Raw genomic sequence first — 6,395 nt, forward strand, 5'->3', positions numbered from 1 at the left:
GTGCACGACTAGAAAACGAGATTCATCAAATTGTTACCGAGGTGTGGGATAGCGAATCGATGCCTTGTGATTGGAATCTCGGCATCATCTACCCCATATACAATAAGGGAGATAGGTTGGACTGCAACAACTACAGGGGTATTACGGTGTTGAATACCGCTTATAAAATATTCTCCCTGATCCTTCAGGATCGCCTTGTCCCGCACGTCGAAGAGATAGTTAGTTTCCAGTTTCCTTCAAAGAGGATTCCGAAACGGAAAATCAACCACTGATCAGATCTTCACCATGCGGCAGATCTTGGAGAAGATGGCTGAATACAGAAACGACACATACCATCTCTTCATAGACTTCAAAGCCGCATATGATAGCATAGCCAGGGTAAAACTGTACGACGCTATGAGCTCATTTGGAATCCCGGCCAAACTGATAAGGCTAGTTAGAATGACTATGACCAACGTCACATGCCAGGTGAGGGTGGATGGAAAACTCTCAGGACCTTTTGCTACCACCAAAGGTCTGCGCCAGGGAGACGGGCTTGCTTGTCTCTTATTCAACCTGGCACTAGAGAGGGCCATCCGCGACTCGAGGGTGGAGACTACGGGAACCATCTTCTATAAGTCAACCCAGATCCTGGCATACGCTGATGATATAGACATCATTGGTCTGCGGCTCTCCTATGTAGCAGAAGCCTACCAAGGGATCGAGCAGGCGGCAGAGAACCTCGGATTGCAGATAAACGAGGCAAAGACTAAACTGATGGTGGCAACATCAGCGGGCCTACCAATAAATAATCAGAATTTACGTAGGCGTGATGTACAGATAGTTGAACGCACGTTTGAAGTGGTCCCAGAATTCACCTATCTTGGGTCAAAGGTCAGCAACGACAATAGCATGGAAGCTCAGTTGCGCGCAAGGATGCTGACTACCAACCGGTCATTCTACAGCCTGAAAAAGCAGTTCACCTCAAAGAACCTGTCGCGACGGACGAAGCTGGGACTATATAGCACCTATATAGTTCCGGTACTCACATACGCCTCTGAGACATGAACACTGTCCAAATCTGACGATACCCTCTTAGCCGCGTTCGAGAGGAAGATGCTCAGAAGGATACTTGGCCCCGTATGTGTGAAAGGACAATGGAGGAGCCGCTATAATGACGAGCTATACGAGATGTACGGCGACCTCACTGTCGTACAGCGTATAAAGCTCGCCAGGCTTCAGTGGGCTGGCCATGTTGTACGCATGGAAACGGACGACCCAGCCCGTAAAGTCTTTTTAGGCCGTCTACAAGGACAGAGGAGGCGTGGTAGGCCCAAATTGAGGTGGCGAGATGGCGTGGAGGCGTCCGCCACTAAGGCCGGGATAACGGACTGGCAGACGAAGGCGCGAGACCGTGAGCGGTTTCAGACACTCCTGAGGCAGGCCAAGACCGCAAAGCGGTTGTAGCGCCGGACAACTAACTAACTAACTAAGATTAACGGAATTGGTAAGGTGTAAACTGGAACTGTGAAAAGCTACTGGTTAGAACTCTCCATAAGCCTTCTACCGGTTTTTGTTCGATTGGTACACTATTCTTTATTTCCAGACTAAACGCATTCTAAAATCACTTCCTTAGTATCCTATATTGCGAAGCAACAGTTCTCTTGGAAGCAGGTGACCTTCATATCTTGATATCAATCCAAAAACTGACCGTCAAACTGGTGTTTGGTTTATTTCTTCTACTCCAAGGTACCACCATCCACCATTTCAGCGAGTACCGTTTTATCTTCAAGGCTCACTAAATTTTGTTATGGAACGTATTGCTAAATCGTGTGTCGATGTAGTAGTGAGGAAGAACATCATAAGCCAGCGGTCGGCAAACTTTTGAGGTAAAGGGCCAAATTAAGTAAATGATCAAGTGCCGCGGGCCAGAAGAATGCAGTTTTTTATCATTGTACTTAAATTAATACAATTTCAACTTTTAGAGACCTCTTAGGTATTATTGCTGTTTTTCTGTAATTATATCATCTTAGCATGGTTCAAAATTGATGATACCTGCTTTAAAAGCTAATTGTTATCTTTAATCATTTGAGAATCGGCAATAGATGGCCAAAAATGTGATTAGTCTAAAAATACCAAAAAAAGGATCAATATCGCTTCTTGAAGACCCCATCCTTCCACGCCGCAAAAAATATTGCGTATATTCCGGGGATGATAAAAATGTCGTAACGACTTAAAAAAATATCAAAGCAAACGTAGGGTCAGTAATTCTTAAAATGCTTTATGGACAAGTCATGCCATGTCAGATCGATTGATAACTGATTCCTTATGATCGAGCACTTTGACAATCGTTAAACTCATAAACAGCAACAGTGTGGAATCGTCGTTTTCGTTGAAACAACAGGGGTTTTAAATGTTCACTTTTGCTGTCAAATACGATCGAAAATATCGCTCAAATAGTTTGAAGAGAAATCAAGTGATTTGTGTGAAATTAAGAAGAACGAATAAAACAACATAAAACATTTATCGCGTGAAAATGTATGGATCTATGTTACGATACTTAAAACATTGTATTGCATGCATGTATTGCGTTGGTGAAAGTCAAATGCTCTCCTCATCGCAAAGTCGCATGCAAAACATTAAATAAAATTATTGTAACCAGGCTTTAGTGTATTTCATCAATATACATTTTCGTATGCGATTTTCTTCATTCCGAAAATCTTATTGTCGTGTTGAAACAATGTTAGAATTACATAACGGTTGACGGTTGAAAATTGACAAATTCATAGGTTTATCATGGGATTATCTGCACCCGCACTAAAAAACGTTAATTGCACTTTGAAAAGTAATATCCCATGAGACAAAAGAAAACCTCTATCAGTCACCTCACCTTAACACCTCTATCAATCGAACTCTAACCATGATGGCCAAAAAAGGGAACCAACCAACTTAGAAGCGTGCGCGATCAACGAATAACATACCGTAGCGTCTTAAATTGAGTTAGTACAGAAGTTTGTCGTCGCATAAGAACGTTACGGCGTTTTGGTCGCCAACATCTTGGCACTATTCGGCAATCATCAAAGCATCGAAAGAAAGCCCAAGTTCATTTTAGAGGTTCCAAAAGATGCAAAAAATAAAGGCAGAGGGACAAGTGTCTACATTACTGCGTTATCTGGATCGGGAGATCGATACAACCCACCCCCATCGATACAACAGTGAAATAGTTCTTGAGAAACATGAACATATGTATATATCAGGAAGCAAAAATCGCGGCCACTGGCTTCGCAGCGGCAAACAATGACGCCAAAACTCACTGCTTTCATTTAAGGTTAATTTTGGCAGAATTTGGATACTACACCTTAGTCCGCAAACTGGTACAACATCCGTCACATGTGTTCCATTGAATTTGTCTGCACCAACATGATGGAAAAGCTTTTCTCTAGAAAAAAATTTCTACAAAACTTAGGATGCCTTTGTCCATCATGGTGAAAATTCGGGATAACTGACGAAAGGCAACTCGCAAAGTCTGAGATAAATTTGTGCAAGTAAGCTTCAATAAGCCTTTCAAATGATGTAAATGTAAAAAAATTGTCTCTCCTAGTTTTTTCTACAGCTAGCCGAAATAATGCATTTTTTCAAGTAAAAGTTACGGGGATATTGATCTTGAGTTTAAACATACCGAACGACCCGTCATTCCATAGTCTTCGCCTTCTTCTTTTGTCTCAACAACCGTTGTCGGTCAAGGCCTGCCATTCCATATTACTTCAATTAATTTAGTGGAAAGAGTTCGTTGGCATAAAATGCTATTCTAAAAGATATTTAGTAATTTGTATACGAATAGTTTCTTCCCATCTTTTAAAATCAATCAAAACCTTTCGCGGGCCGGATAGAATGTTGCGGCGGGCCGCATTTGGCCCGCGGGCCGGACTTTGCCGACCGCTGCCATAAGCCAATCTGATATATACACTGACTTTGCACCATACACTTCGGTGGAATAATATCGTCACCGTGGGGCCGAAACGATGTGAAATATACAGTGAAATGAACTATTTGACAGGGGTAATATTTAACAGATAAAGCTAAAAGGTTGGGGGAGCAAATATAACATCCGTTTTCGAAAATCATTTAAAAAGAGTATCTTCTTTAGCGGAACATTTACAAATGGGAAGAAATGATGGGAAAAATTGACGAAATACTTGATATTGAAGTTTGTTAATGAATTTCGTAACAATTTTGAACACTTATTAATTAATATTGCATATCAGCTGGTTGCTGTGATGCGTCATCTAACAGATATTTCAACTGTAAAATAGTTCAATTCGCTGTATATTTCACCCTGTGTGGCCGTCCGGTGATAGTATTAATACAGAAGTCTATGAAACACGAGTAATCAACTCAATAAAACACAACCCAACAAACAAAGCCGAAGTCGCTCTAAACTTTTACTCTGTGCCAGAGCGAGAAAGCATGCATTCTGTATCAAGTTCTACAGCTGCAAACACAGGGCGTGTAGATGTGTGTGTGCCCGGAGCGAATGTATGGATGAAGATGGGAAGCAGCGGGGTTTTCTCATTCGATTGACGGGACCCGAACAATTCCCCATGGTTTGGTCAGTCCAATGCCAACGCTGCTGTAGGAAGGGTGTGTTACTTTTCCGCGCGGTGGGATTCATGCTCATGATGATGAAAAACATTATGTTCTTTGCAATATTTGTTTACTATGTTATTGATTTCACCATTTTCTAAATTTTTCACTACTTTTCAAATAATTTGAGAAAATACACGTGAAAGTTTCTATAGATAATATTTTCAGAAGAAACGGCGCAAAAAAGCCGCATTGCTAAGATTGATGATATTATCAATTTAAAAAAAGTTTCTGAACCCGTCATGAAAAAGAAAACAAAAATACGAAAAACTTTTTCTAAGTATATTTTGAGTTGCTGAATCTAGCTCTCGAAGATCGTTTTTGTTTAGGATGAATAGTTACAAAGATATTAATCAAAAACCTGTTGATTTCTTCTAACACACATATTTGAAATGTTCAGCAGTAAGCGGATATCTCTTCATTACGCGGATGCTTGCGCCTGTGATACTAGACAACAATCAAACGATGGAAAAGATCCATTCTTATTGCATTAATAATCTCGCCAAGCTCGATGTAATAAATGGTTAAATTGTTTGACCGGCAGGTTTCAAGCATTTCTTTCATCACAAACGCTGGATCAAGACCCGGCGGTAAGTAACCTTTAATCCATATACAAAAATAGCTCTCCATCCAGTTCACAGGCAAACAGACAGCAAAGAGGATTCCACAAAGCACAAGCGGCTCAGCCTTAACCCGCCCACCCCACCTGCCCCCCAAGGCGAACACGAAAAAAGGCACGCCCCAAAATCAAACTGCGCAGTGCGTGTGCGTGTGTAGTTTTACTTTTTTCCCATTCGAAACCCGAACCAACTTCGGCTTTTTACACGAAGAAAGGTTCGAGCCATCGCTTCCGCTCAACGTTGAGCAAGGGTTCGAGCGATAAGCTCCCTCGAACCCATCTCGAACCTTATTTCCTTCGAGCGACTTCGGATTTGTCTGTTGGGAAGCCATTACTGCATAAAGACGCCTTTCTCTTTAGGTTATGGACCCAGGATCGCACTAGTGCGAGTTCAAAGTAGTGAAAATTATTTTCGAAATCCTTGAAAAAGTTGTAAATTTATTGAAAACTGGTTTTGAAGTCCAAGAAAAATTGTACCGAAAAAGACGTATTGGCGTAAAAGAAAATGTCGAGTGTAGCAATTGTGGGAATTAGTCAATTTGCTGGAGAAGGTTACGATGTGTGGAAGTTTCGTGTTGAAACTCAAATGTCAGCCTACGGTTTGAAGGAGATGCTGAAAGACGATGAGCTAACGGACGTAACGCAGATAGCAGCTTTTCGAGACGAAGGAAGTAGTTTGCAAACGTAAACAAACAGTTTACTATGCCCTACCTTTCAGAAATCCAATGGTAGCGGCACACGATTCGACCATAGTGGAACGCGATTCAACCGTACTAGCACGCGATTCAACCGTGGATGCACGCATTCGATCATAGTGGCATGCGATTCGAAGCAGGCGGTTTGCAATTCGATGAAACAGGTGCATATGGAATGTTTACATGATTTCAGCCTCCAACTGTCAAACTCCATACAAAAACTGACTAGAATCGTGAAGGGACCCAAACTTAGACTTTGGCACAAAATTACCTCTCGTACGTATAATAAGGCAAGACAAGATAATTGTTCTGTCTCCTTTCACACTTCTTATTTAATTTATTGATTTTCTTGGCTTTATGCGAAACAATCATTCGTTGTTTCCCATTTTTGTTTGACAGTAAAAATTAACTCTGGGGCAAATAGGAAATGAGCAAGCCGAATTCCGATTTTCCAACAG

Source organism: Anopheles merus, chromosome 2L (genome assembly GCF_017562075.2).
Source record: "Anopheles merus strain MAF chromosome 2L, AmerM5.1, whole genome shotgun sequence".
Taxonomy (NCBI): Eukaryota; Metazoa; Arthropoda; class Insecta; order Diptera; family Culicidae; genus Anopheles; species Anopheles merus.